A 13,923-nucleotide genomic window follows, 5' to 3' on the forward strand; every position below is an offset into this window, starting at 1 on the left:
CAAAGTTGAGGTTGCTATCACTTTATCCAAAAAAAACATGTCTAATGAATGGGTTACATTGAGGTGCCAAAGTTTGGACTGATAAAGGGGAAACTGCTGATTGGAGAAGGTCTATCTACACCAGTGTCAAGAACAAGACCTCACCCTTGAATTTTCTCTCCACAAACTGCAAATGAAAGCAAGTTTTTTTTCCAAAAAAAAGTTTCTCACCAAGGACATTAAGCCAGGATTGTTTATTGTTTGCATTGCAGCTTTTCATTAACAAGAGCAAACCAGACCTCAAAGAGGAGATGTTTAGTCGATACGTGCTTCAATATGATGTGCTTTACAAATTATACTGAACAACTTATATTGATTAGACAAGATCAGGTTATGTATGTCCCTAAATACTTCACAACAAATTTCTGTAAAGTGTAGTGGCTGTGTATTTGTAGGTGAATTCAGTAGCCAATTTGTGCACAGCAATGTACCAGAGTAGCCATGAAGTGAATAATAATAATAATAATAATAATCCTTGCATTTGATATAGCGCTTTTCACGTCGGGAGGACGTCCCAAAGCGCTTCACAGAACATACTGCAAAGTGAATTGACTGTATATTTGTGGGCGAACGCGGCAGCCAATTGCGCACAGCAATGTCCCACAAACAGTCGTAGATTGAAAATGACCAATTTATTATTGTTTTTGGTTTTTGGAGGGATTATTATTAGGCGTGTGGAGTAAGGAAACTTGCCCAAGGTTTCGCCCTGCCTGGAATTGAACTCAGGTCTCTCGCTTGCAAAGCGAGTGCTCTAACCACTGAGCTAAATATAAATTGGTCATTTGTGGAGTCCTGTAGCTCAGTGGTTAGAGCACTCGCTTTGCAAGCGAGAGACCTGAGTTCAATTCCAGGCAGGGCGAAACCTTGGGCAAGTTTCCTTACTCCACACGCCTAATAATAATCCCTCCAAAAACCAAAAACAATAATAAATTGGTCATTTTCAATCTACGACTGTTTGTGGGACATTGCTGTGCGCAATTGGCTGCCGCGTTCGCCCACAAATATACAGTCAATTCACTTTGCAGTATGTTCTGTGAAGCGCTTTGGGACGTCCTCCCGACGTGAAAAGCGCTATATCAAATGCAAGGATTAAATTAAATTATTATTATTAACACCTCTATGCCCCTGCTTTGTTGCAACCCCCCCCCCTCCTTTGTTTTGCATCATTAAATCCTCTTTAACCCATCATCCCCTGTCCTTTACCCCATTTTCTCCTTTGTCTTCCTTGCCTTTCCTCCCCCCTCTCTGTTAGCCCCTAAAAAACCTCTCCCTCCCAACATGCCCCAGGTCTGACAAAGGATCGTGGACCTGAAACGTTGACTCACTTTCCTTTCTCCATGCTGCCTGACCTGCTGAGTGTTCCTAGTGACTTTTGTTTTTGTTTCAGATTTCCAGCATCTGCAGTATTTTGCATTTTGATCAATTTATATGGTAATGTTGGCCAATACACCAGGAGAAACTCCCTCCTCTTTTCAAATAGTGCTGTTGGATGTTTAACGTCCATCTGATCCTAACATCCACTTTAACATCCAACTGGCCCAAGGTCCTGGCACTCTGAATGTCTCCTCCAAAGGATGGCATCTCCCAGTACTGCATTGAAGTGTCATCTTACATTATGAACTCAAAAGTCCCGACGTGAAGCTTAAACTCAAGGCCTTGTGACCTAGAGATGAGAATGCTGCCAACTGTGACATTATAAATACAGGCACAGCCACACAGGATTTAATTAACAATGTTACCTGAGCATTTAAAACAATTCAAAGATTTTATCACTTTCTCTCATTCAGGCATGTGTTAGGAGGCAACACCATATGTGTGTGGAAGAGATCTTCCAATTCAAGAATACAGATTACAAGGTAACTCACGTATGCTTCCATTTGGTGCCGACCAATGCTTTCAAATGATCCGTTTTTTTGTTTTGTCCCAAAGTTGAGCAATGCTGTCTTTCCTCGACTCAAAACACATTTTGTAAAAAGTTCCTAGAAAGACAAATACACTAATTGTGTAACAAATGAAATTAGAGCTAAAGTTAACCATTACCACTACTTGTCACATTTGAAACCCATTGAGAGGAGCTTTAACTGGGTTGGGAATCATCAAAAGTTGGTGGGCTTGTTGAACCCAATGGAATTTTTTTGTCTTCTAATTTCTTATATTGGATTATTCTATTTCATTAATCGGGAATGTGTGATCTGTTACCTCCTGATACAGTGCCATTCATAACTGTGGACAAGATTAAGATTACAGGGTATTTGCAATGCTGTGTTGGAGATATTCTATGTAAAAATAGGTGCTGTATCAAAGCAAATTAATATTAGCGTCATATCTACTCCAATTGTACAGGGTGTTTTCATATATTATCTGTGTTTTGCAACAACAACAAACTGCATTTTACAGCAGTTTTTCCTTATGCTGTAGCACATACCTGACTGCGTGATTCTCAACCACTTATTCTGGATTTTATTTCTGTGATATCTCAGAAAGGAAAAGATGTCTGGGGCAAATTTGTCATTGAAAAGTAAATCAAACACCATCAGAGAATCTATCTGTTAATAAATAATCTTCCCATTTTCTTTTGTTTAATTTCCTCATTATTTTACCAATTGCCACTCCCTTGCAATCCCAACACTATCCTTTGAATGAGAGGGAAAGTATTAAAAAATCCCAATGTGATTTAGGCATGGTAGCCTTAAACTTTTTTTTGTGATACTTAAGCTCTGTTCCCGCTGTACATATACTTAAATGTAAATAAACTTACTGCCAAATTACCAGAGGTAAGATATAAATACTGTAGCCTCCAATATAGGACCAATAAACTCACCAATCCTGCTCACAAAAATAGATGTTTGTAGATGACAAGAGATTGAAAAGTCTTCATTTCATATCAGGATGGTCTTTGGGGGAAAAAAAACGCACAGTACAAGCCACCAGCTCCACACTCAATGGACCGATATTTTCGCTCACCAGTGATTAGGTGCTCTTCTCAGCAAAAAGCGATTCTGATGAGAGATGCACTTCATCAACAAAACAAACGGTCATTCCACTTCACGTTATATTCTGTTAAGCACTTTGAGACGTCTCTCTGATATGAAAAGTGGTACACCAAATGTAAGGATTATTATTATCCATGGTGATTTGAAAGGGAAAATACTAGCATGCATATTTAGTGTATCATTTTGTACTATTTCACTTTTTGCACAGCCATTTATTATTCAAGAGATAGCCTATGCCAAACTTGAATAACAAACTTGATAAAATACAGATAACTTAGGGTTAGGAATTTGGTTTGGCTTACATCTCAAGCCAGCAGATGGGTTCTCTCCAAGCTTTAATTATTTCAGCAAGGAGTTGGTGCAGATTGCCTTTGCTGTTTACTTTTTTTCCTTTTGTTTTGCTTGGTACCTCTTCAGACAGCCCAGATAAGATAGGCATTGAAGGGAGTAGGGAGGTGAATTGCGGGTCGAGCCAATGTATCACCATTGTTTGACGCACCTTGGCAGTCCCTCAATGTGTTGTTTAACCGTGTGGAACTTAGGCATCAGGTTCGATCTCCAGTTTTCCTTCCTCCCCCACATCCAATCCCTGACCAGCACCATTTTCTTCCACCTCCGCCACATTGCCCATTTCCGACAATATCTCACCCCAAAAGCTGCCAAAACCCTTGTAAATGTAATTTACAAAATTACATTTGTATAGCATCTTTTACTTTGGAAAGATGTCCCAAGGCGCATGACAGTCAAGGATTTGCACCGGAGCTGGAGGTTGGAATCCAGAGTGGTGGAAGGCAGAGTGGGTGGGAGGGTAGCTGAAGGCATGGTAAAGAGGAAGGTCTTGAGATGGGCCTTGAAGGAGGCAAGGGAAGGGGCAAAGTGGAGGGGCTCTGGGATAGAGTTGCAGAGGATGGGGGCAGAAAGGCTGGTCCAACTGCCAATGGTGAGGCGGACAGGGTTATGGAGCAGGCCAGTGCCCACCGAGTGGAGGGAGCAGGCAGATTGGTGTGGTTTTAATAGGTCGCAGAGTTAGGGAGGAGCATGGCTGTGGAGGGCTTTGAACCTATGCCGTCGGATGACATCACCGAGCAGGAGCATATAAATATTAAAGAGGAGGGGATCAAGGGCGGAGCCGAGGAACGTTGCATGTGACGATATGAGAGGAAAAGCAATTGGTAGATACAAAACATTTGCTTTGTGAAGTGATGTCAGTGGCACTTCCTGTGCACAGCATGCCTGTGCAGCACAAAGGAAGTGATGTTAATGGCATTTCTGTTCTTAGCACGCATGTGGAATACACAGGAGATTATATCTGCGATCATTCCTGTGCGTAGTCGCATGTGTGCAAAATACAGAAAGTTACATCAGTGGTTTCCTGACAATTGGATTTAGGCTATTTTTTACAGCGAGCAGCTTTAGTGTACTGTGCTTCTGGTTAACATGGGTCTAAGGTATAAGTGAAGCATTGCTGGACTGAAGGGAACGATAACAGGGTTCCCCTGTACTTTTGATTCTGATAATTTTGATAACTTAACCAACATGAATGAGAATATGTGGTTGATATAATTGATTCATAGTCCAGTCCACAAAAATAAACGGTACTAACCAAAAACCTTCTGTGATTAGTTATACCGTTTTTATGAGTACAATACAATGTCAGCCCCTATCTCTTCCCCAGTTTGTCTCCACAGTGATGGATCCTCTCTCTTACACATCGTGCCAGCTCTTCCCCACCCCCTTGGGGCCATCCCTTGTCTGACTCTCTGTTGCTCTCTCCTACTTCTGCTACTCCTATCTATTATTATTTCTTTCTGCCTCTTTCTCCCCCATTCTCATTTTCTCTGGGTTGCCTCTTGATCTCTCTTATGCTTATTTTATCTCTAGCTCTCTCTCTCTCCACTCATTCTTATTCTCTCTCCCTCTGCCTCTTCATTTTTTTTCACAATCTGTATCAGTCTTTCTTTCTTGCTATTTCTGTGCCCCCCTCGTTCATTCTTGCTCTCTCTCTCTCTCTCTCTCACTCGCGCTCTCTATTTCTCTCTTGTCTTCTGCCTGTTTCTCTCTGTCATACTCTCTATCACGTTCTCAACAAACAATGTGTAGAACACTCTTTTATTTTAGGACTCCAGTTACACAATCCAATAGTCACACCAAACACTCTCTACACAGTGCTTCCTGCTTTCCCTCCCTCCTGATCTCCTTCCATTGGTCCTAGTCAATTGGTCCTTATTTATTAATTAGTGTCCAACACCCTGTAACACTGTAATGTAGGTGTATCAGATCTCTTTTACTAAATTTGTTGCCTGTAAGACTTAGGGACAAAATATCCCTCTCCTGGTTGAAATATGCAGTGATGGATTCCATCAACTTTACTTTCTGATCTCAACAAGTTGCGGTTGAGTGAATGCATCGTTATCTGATGTGTAATTATGGCCTGTGCTCTGCAGAGCAGCATCACTTATGCTAAGAAACATGAGAAAAACTCCTGCTTTGCTGGTTCCTTAGGAAGTCTTCTTTATATCAAATCACGAACGTGTCCAATAAAAGGGATCACCAGACTTTGTTTTTAAGGTTGACGTGACCTGCAGTAGAGAAATCTACTCCTGCATCAGAGCACACAGCTCTCCAGATTACCTCATACCTTGAACTCAGATACTCAATTTGTATATAATAAAATTTAACTTACAGAGCAGAAAATCCAGTTATTTACCATGTGATGAGAGTGGAGTAATATTCAACCATGTTTTAATTGACTGGCGGTATGACCGAGTTATGACCATTTCACAGCTTCTGAGGGCAGTGGAATGCAATTCACTGATGAGTGAGGTAGACCATTGACCATAAATCAAGCTGTCCACATTCCCAAAGGAGAACCGTCTTCATGAGAAAATACTTGGCAAACATTTGCCTTAAGAAATTCACGATGCAATGATATAAATCACATGAAAGAGTACCAATTACATGTGTTGTGAAAATTGATGCACAGTACTCTCTCCTGGCTTGTCTTCCTCTCTGGAAAGAGAAAAAAAAGTTGCCACATGCTTTTCTAGGAAGCTGTATGCCTTTAAATAAGATTTGTTTTATTTTAAAAGTGTTTATTTCAGATCCTCTGCAGGAAGTGGTCACGAGGTCACATTTTTTTCTGTGAACTATGCAGTCAGTTTCAATGTGCAACCTTAAAAAAAACCTAGATAATGCTAATAATTCAAATTCATCTCCAGCTCTGTTTATACTTTCAGATCTCATGAATCACATTAAGTTCTGGTCAAATTGACCTGAACTGACTGGTTTCCCAGGGTTTACACAGAGGGCTGCCCCCAAGTTGCTTGTCATGAGATGGAGGGGAAGTACATCTCTTTGACACCTAGATAGACTTTTTTTTACACACTGTAAATTGTTAGCCGATTTGCATCAGTATTTAATACTGCTTTAGTAAAACTGTTTTGCAGCTCCAAATAAATCTGCAATAGACATAGGAGAATTTACTCTAATATCTGATAAGTGTAAATAACGCCCTCTATTCCTCTGACTGTGCTTTCAGCTCACAAGAAATGTGAAGTTACAGCACAGGAATAAACTGGACTATAAAGTACAGGCCTTTCTTGAGATTATATCTTTTTGTGATTGTGTACAGCCCTTGCAACTGTTCAGCATAAATGCTCACAATATTCTGCTTTCTTATTTTTCTCAAGCTGTCAGTGAGTTGATGCCAGAAAAAACTACTCAAGGTCTAAGCCATACGATCATTGTCTTAACATTTAAGACTGTGCAGATTTAAGAAAACAATCAGTACAAACAGATTGCAGAAAACATGCCATCGCTTTCTGGGGGTAATAATAATCCTCACTCCACACGCTTCTGTTTACCACGCAGTAAGTAGGAACCCAGTTGTCAGTTGCTTTCTGGGGGGTAATAATCCCTGCACACAAAAAAATAACAATAATTTGGTCACTCAATCCACGACTGTTTACGGAACACTGCTGTGCACAATTGGCTGCTGCGTTTCATCCAGTTAATCCATTTTATTGTAGATTCTGTGAAAAGCGCTTTGAGATATCTCAAACGACGTGATAAAGTGCTATATCAAATACAAGGATTATTATTATATTTCGGGCATCAGATTTGTGTATCAATAAGTTTGCTTGAATAGTTTATCATTTCTGAACTCACAAATTACTCGTGTAATTTTTGCATGGGTCTTGCTTTCATATATGTATGTATTTATATTAACTAAGTTCAGGTGAGTCATAAAGAACTCGCACTTTAACGGCACCAACAATTATTGAAATAATGAGCCCTGTTTTATTATTTTCAGTATGGTACTGATAACAGAATTCAAAGGAGATTTAACAATAAAAGAAATTGAAAAGTGGTTTTGCACAATCTTCCTGTGGTTGATATGGACTGTTCCACAAACACCCCTGAGATTTAACCTTTGCTCTATGTCTTTTGATGGTGGGAATAGAGAAGAGCTCCAATCTCTTGCTGCAACTAACTGTTCTTTCATCTTATTTGTATTGATCAGAATGCCCATGTGTTCCTTCATTTCTTTTCCTTTTGGTGTTCAACATATCAAGAAAACAAAGAATGGAGACTTTTCCTGTTGTATTTTGAGCTCGTATTGGTGTAAATCTGTCACTGAACTCAGGATGTCATTCTATTGCATTGTAAATTCATGCTTTTGCCCCTTCATATTCATCATACCCTTGAATATTGGTAGTATTGCACTTGATTTGGATTCACTTCTTGCCATTTAGGATTTGAACCTGATGTGAAATTACCTGAAGTTTGATGACCATAATGACACATTACAAAGTTAATCTATCCATTTACCAGCCTTCCGGCAGAGAGAATCACATTAGTTTATAGATTTATATGTGTGTGTTGGGTCTGAAGGGATCTCTAACCAGCTTTGGCTAAAACCACTGGGCCAAAGGTGCAAAGTGTTCAGTTCCAAACCTATTCAAAACACCTGTTATGAAGTTATAAATGATTCAACTTTATCTCTCTGTCTCCACCATTGATTTCAAGACCCTGCTGTTGTACCCCAAAACAGCACCACAACAACTTGCACTGATACAGAGTCCTCCACGCAGGGTAATTTCTCAAATGTCATCAGACATCAAGTCCTGGATGAGAGCTAATTTTCTCCAGTTGAATGTTAACAAGACAGAGGCTCTCTTGCTTGGCTCCCATCAGCATCTTCAGATGCTGTTAATGTTAATTTACATAGATGACACTCTACCTCACGGAGCCAGTATGGAACCTCAGTGTCCTGGACTTCCTAACTCTTCACTCCACAGCCTGTAGCTCATGACCTCTCCAATCCAACCTTCTAAAACCCAACTAACTTGCTCACTCCCTCCGCAGAGCAGGTCCAGTTCTGCTTCACATCCCCAGCCCTGCCCACCCCACCATCACCTCCTTTCTGTCTCCATGCTCTGGAACTCCATCCTGGAGTCCCTTTGCCTGGTCACTTCTCTGAACACCTTCAAGGTCTGCCTCAAGACCTTTCTCTTTGTACTTTTGGTCATCTTTTCCCCCAGCCGGCACCCCCTCCTCTGAATCCAATCCCAGTTGTCGAGCAAACCCTAAACTTTCCAGTGCCTTGGGACGATCTCCCGATGTGATAGGCTCTATATAAATGCAATTTGTTGTTGTTGTTGTGCTTTGAACACTTTACTGGAGATTGTGGAGTTGCCAGATAAACTTCCAGCTTCCGGCTCTGACTAGCTGGCTCCACACGCAGGTTCAGAAAGGCTCCCAGTGTCAGCGGCATCTTGGTAACTGCTGGAAAGGCTCATGAGAATGCACGAGATGAGCTTGCTGCGTGCCTGCGCAGTAAACCATCCGATCAGTGAAGGAAGCCAGAAGCGACCTGCTGACCCAGAGGTGTTGATTGGGGGCCAACCTGTTATCACTTGGGGTCTGGTTTTGTGGACCCAAGCTCTGTCTTAAGACCTAATGTCTTAATGACCTAATCAGCAAGCATAATTATGACATCTGATGGTGCATTTTTCACCCATGTATTTGGAGAAGCAGTTCAGTGCCCTGCTGCACTTACTTTTCCAAAATCTTATTTGGATTTTCACAGCATTGTGATTCATTTAGCACAGCCACTGTTTCTTTTTAAAATCCTTTTGTATTCAACAGAACACGACAGAGAAGTAAAATGAAGAAGCAGAGAGAAAAGAGATTTAGTCCACTGTATTACCATACAATTGGCACCAGTTTATTCATGCTTGTACAACCATCAATCCAGTGCCAAATTATGATGCCAACAAATTGCGAATCAGTATTCCTACACTGCTGCTGATCGCACCCGGCGATGTTCTGATAGATGTTCTGTCACAGAAAGCAACTTGAATAATTTTCATGAGTGATAATTGTTGAATGTTACATTTTTCACTGTCATATATACAAATACATCAGAGTACGGTATTTGGAATGCTCCAGCTCAGTGGCTTATTTCTTGTACCTTTTGTATATTTTCTAACTATCAAATCACCAATTTTGCATGAACAACCTCCGAAAACAAGCAGATCTTTTCAACAGCAAGGCATCACTCTAAATGGAATTCTTGGTCCGATAGTATTTATTTTGAATGTTTGATAAAGTTGAACTGGGGACTTTGTAATGGTTATTTTGACCATAACTGATCAAGCTACAGGTTTCACAGAAAAGGGAATGCATCCAGTAGTATTTCTCTAATATTTATAGTGTAAAATTCATGTCAAATGTTGACCTTGATGTGACCAACTCAATATTTACACTAATGGTCCTTGATTTGTTTTAAAAGAGTGTATTTGGGAATTGTCTGTCAGTTGATCAAGTCCCACCCCCAAAGTGTACAGTGATGTTGGAAAAGTGATTACACTTATTTTTGAATAAAACATTACAAGTTAATTAAATTTGGGCATATTAGACAGAAAGTAAAGTTAGGTACAAAATAATAGGATCAAAAGGCAGAACACATTGGGAAGAAAGGGAGATAGTGTGACTAGATGCAAAGTATTTACAATATAATTTACATTTATACTGAGCCATTTATTTGGAAAAATTGTCTCAAAATGCTTTACTCAGCTGGTTGGGTGCTCAATTACATTATTTATTGTTATTTGAAACAGTCTCACAGGGTTTATTTGAGTTGCATAAGCATACAGTTGCATTAAGAACTTACTGAAATATGAGAAGCTTTTACTTTAAATTAAGGCTTGCTTCAACATCATGGTGTGTTGGCTGAAAACATAAAATGACTGAGTCAGGGATATTGATGTGCCCTGAAGTTTACAACTGTCCAACGAGGCCAATAAATAGAAAGAGGGATTTAGTTAGATCCTAGGTTTTGGCTATGTATCAAATCTCCCACCCCAAGGGTTTTAATAGTCATTTATGCAATTAAACATTCATATGCATAGTACAGAGCTTTTTGTTTTTCAATTTATTTTAAAAAATATGGATTTAGCATTTCACGTCTTATTCAGATAATATTGAAATATTTTGAATAGTGTATCAGAGCAGCGATGTTTTGTTGGGATTTTGTGAAAGGTTTGTGTGTTTCATGTTGATAAAATTGCAATCAGGGCATCACTCAAACTAGATTTGAAATGTAATATTCAGATTATACAATATTCTCTCATTTGTTTCTTAATTTCCACATCAAAAAGTAGCACTTTTCTCTGATGATATTGCTTTTGTTTAGCAATTCTTCAATTTGTGATATTTGCGTGTTGGAAAGATACTGATTATTTTTCTTGATTGCCATATTGTGATGTGAAAAGTAAACTAGCAATATGTTCTTACTTATGTATTACTTTTGTTAAAATTTAAAGTTCTTTAATGGTTCATAATTTAAAGAAGAGGTTCAGTAATGTTGAAGGCACTGAATCCTGTCAGATGGAGCATCTCACAGGATGTTTTGGGGATATGATTGAAATTGCTACCAGTATTTCTAAAGCCACGCCCCATTCTTCTCATTGTTTGGGATGCATCAATCACAAGAGGAAAGCTAATCAACCTCCTACACCCAAACCAAGGCGGAGGGATTGCAGGGTAGAGTTCCAGAGTGTGGGGCAGAGAATCAGAATGCCAGATCACCAATGGTGGGGCGGGATGTGCGGGGGACCTGAAGTAGGCTGGTGTCCGCCGCGCAGAGGGAGTGGACAGTTTGATACGGGGTTATGAGCTCGGAGAGGTAGGGGGGACCAACACCTTGGAGGGCCTTGAAGGTAAGAACCAGGGTTTTGGACTCTATTCTCTGGGGAGCCAGTGAAGTCAGGCAAGAACGGGGGTGACAGGTTCCCGGAGCCTGTTGTGGGAGAGGCCACGAGCTGCAGATTTCTGAATAATCTGCAGCTTGTGGAGGGAAGAATTGGGAAGTCCAGTGATCAGGCAGTTGACTAGGGCTGATGATGCTAATTATTGAGCCAAGTTCATCCATGAATTAAGGCAATCTACTTTTAACCTGGGATGTTGCAATGAAATAAATAATGATTGATTTGAATGAATGTTTAAGACTTTGCTGACCTCGAGCCCTAATGTCTGGACAACCAGCATTTAGTCCTTCAGTTTGCTGTAGTCTTATGATGGACTTTGCAGCTCTTATGATTTTCAACACATCATGGGGGCATTTTTAAAAAGAAATGATTGATTTTGATGAATGTTTAAGACTTTGTGGACCTCCATCCCTAATGTCTGGACTTTTTAAAAAAAATTTTTAAAAAAGCCCTCCTTCCCATGTTTTGCTTTTTCTCACGAGGTTTCTCCATCCATACGAGCTTCCCAGGCTAACCCACTCATTCGTTGTCGTTAGAAGATGAAAGACTTCCTGTTCCAGCCATTTGCATTCCACTGTGTAACTCCATGATAGGAAATATCTTATCTGCAAACTCTTTTCTTCACTGCAGACTCTTTCTTTCCGTCTTCCTTTTGGGAAAATCCCTCACTTCCTTTCATTGCCTTTCCCGATGGCTAACTGAGATTAGGTATGTAAAGGCCTCAAACCCACACCCTCCCGATCTCTGATATTTCACACTATTTTTCTGACTCACTACATCATTGGATTATCTTTTTAGTGGAGTCCTGTAGTATAATGGTGAGCGCACTCACCTCACAAGCGAAAGGACCCAAGTTCGATTCCCATCCGGAGCGAAACCTTAGGCAAGTTTTCTTATTCCACATGCCTCTGCTTACTTCGCAGTAAGTAGGAACCCAGTTGTCAGTCAATTGATGCATCACTTTCCGGCGGTAAAAATACCTCCAAAAAAATTGGGTGACTCAATCCACGACCGTTTGTGGGACACTGCTGTGCTCAATTGGCTGCCGCATTTCACCCAAAAATACACAGTCCATCCACTTCAGTATATTCTATGAAGTGCTCTGATGATCTGATAAGGCATTGTATCAAATGCCAGGATTATTATTATATTACTATTAGAGCTTTCTTTGATTAAAAATGGCAAACAAGAAACAAGAAAATATCTCGGCTTCTCCTTGCACTCATCCACAATGTTATGATCATTGTTTTTGTCCTCGAGAAATCCTTATTCACAGGTAAAGAACATTTTTTTAAAGAAAACTCAAGTGGAGTGTGCAGGACTACTAAATTATTGTCTCTATGTTTGACATGAAGTTTCCTCACAAATTATTTACATGGAATCTTATACTTCATTGACGAAACGTAACTAAAGTTAATATTTGAATCCAAATTTAGTAGAGATTTTACATTTCTAGGAATGTTTCTGAGAAATGAGTGATACATTGAATTTCCACTTTGTCAGAACTTCTGAGTGTCTCGACTTTCTCAGGCTGCAGAGAGCTTACAAATTTATAAATATAATTTCTTCTAATGTGATAGACAGATTTTCAGATATTACTCATTCTCTTATTTTTGTGACACCTTTTATCTCACCTACTTGAACCCTTATGTTGAGGGGCCCAGGACTGTATGCAGTACTCTAGGTGCGTGTAAACAGAGCTCTATATAGTGAAAGTATGATGTCTGGAGATCTCAACTCAACTGATATGGCAATACAGGACAGCATCCTGTTTGCCTTGTTTAAAGCTGCCTCACACTGTTTTGACATGGTGTGCATGCGATCTAGATATTTTCTTTGACATTCAATTCAGTCAGATTGTAGCACATTTCCCTCTGAGCCAAGGGTGTAGGTTCAAGAGATACATAGATATTCTGAGCTCATTGACATTCAAAAACAATGTAGGGGGAGCACTGAATTATCCGAGGTGCCGTTCTCATCTGCCTGGTCAGGTGAATGTTAAGTTTCTCATGGCACAATTTGGAAAGCAAAATACTTACTCCTGCTGTCCTGGTATTGCCTGTCATATCCTACCTGGTATTCCTGGTACCTGGTATTCCCCCAGGTATCGATTAATCACTTCACGTTTGTTTGTAGGACATTTCTGTGCACAAATTGCCTGCTGTGTTTACCTACAAATACACAGTTGCTATGCTTTACAGAAATACTCTGTGAAGCATTTTGAGAGGTTTGGAGGTAATAAAGAACTATATTAAATGTAAGGATTAAAACAGATACAGAGATTATTTGCATTTTTCAAAGAAATCACAAGCAGAAATGGCACTGATTTCTAAAATATATAAAATATGATTTATTATGGTTTTCACTGCCTAAATATTTATTTTTTCTTAGTTAAATTGTTCATTCACTATTTGCCCAAAAGCAAGCCATTTTTTGGAAAGGGACAATTCTGGTATCTACTGGCCTTTTTAAGTACATGCATTGGTCAATCTGGCGAGCTATCAAGAAAAACAACTGTGAAGCAGATATTTTGCTAACCTGACTAATTGTGGCGCTGAAGGCACAAATGTTGTGTTCTTCAAATTGGATTAATGCCAAATAGAGATTGCCACATCATT

At 39.8% G+C, this 13,923-nt stretch overlaps 1 protein-coding gene across 6 annotated transcripts in view; it reads left to right on the forward strand.

The window, feature by feature from the left end:
- greb1 (growth regulating estrogen receptor binding 1) overlaps nucleotides 1–13,923 on the forward strand; it is a 144,700-nt gene that overhangs the window by 40,489 nt on the left and 90,288 nt on the right. For 4 of the 6 annotated variants that reach the window (XM_007897075.2, XM_042333510.1, XM_007897069.2 and 1 more), the window contains one exon: nucleotides 1,827–1,895. The exons of 1 other annotated variant lie outside the window; for it this stretch is intronic. The gene's annotated coding sequence lies outside the window, so the exon portion shown is untranslated. Of the gene's footprint in view, nucleotides 1–1,826; nucleotides 1,896–6,879; nucleotides 6,902–13,923 lie in introns of those variants that run through there. One more of the 6 variants, XM_007897076.2, reaches the window with a different exon arrangement.

The sequence above is a fragment of the Callorhinchus milii genome, unplaced genomic scaffold (genome assembly GCF_018977255.1).
Source record: "Callorhinchus milii isolate IMCB2004 unplaced genomic scaffold, IMCB_Cmil_1.0 Scaffold3, whole genome shotgun sequence".
In the NCBI taxonomy this organism is placed as follows: domain Eukaryota; kingdom Metazoa; phylum Chordata; class Chondrichthyes; order Chimaeriformes; family Callorhinchidae; genus Callorhinchus; species Callorhinchus milii.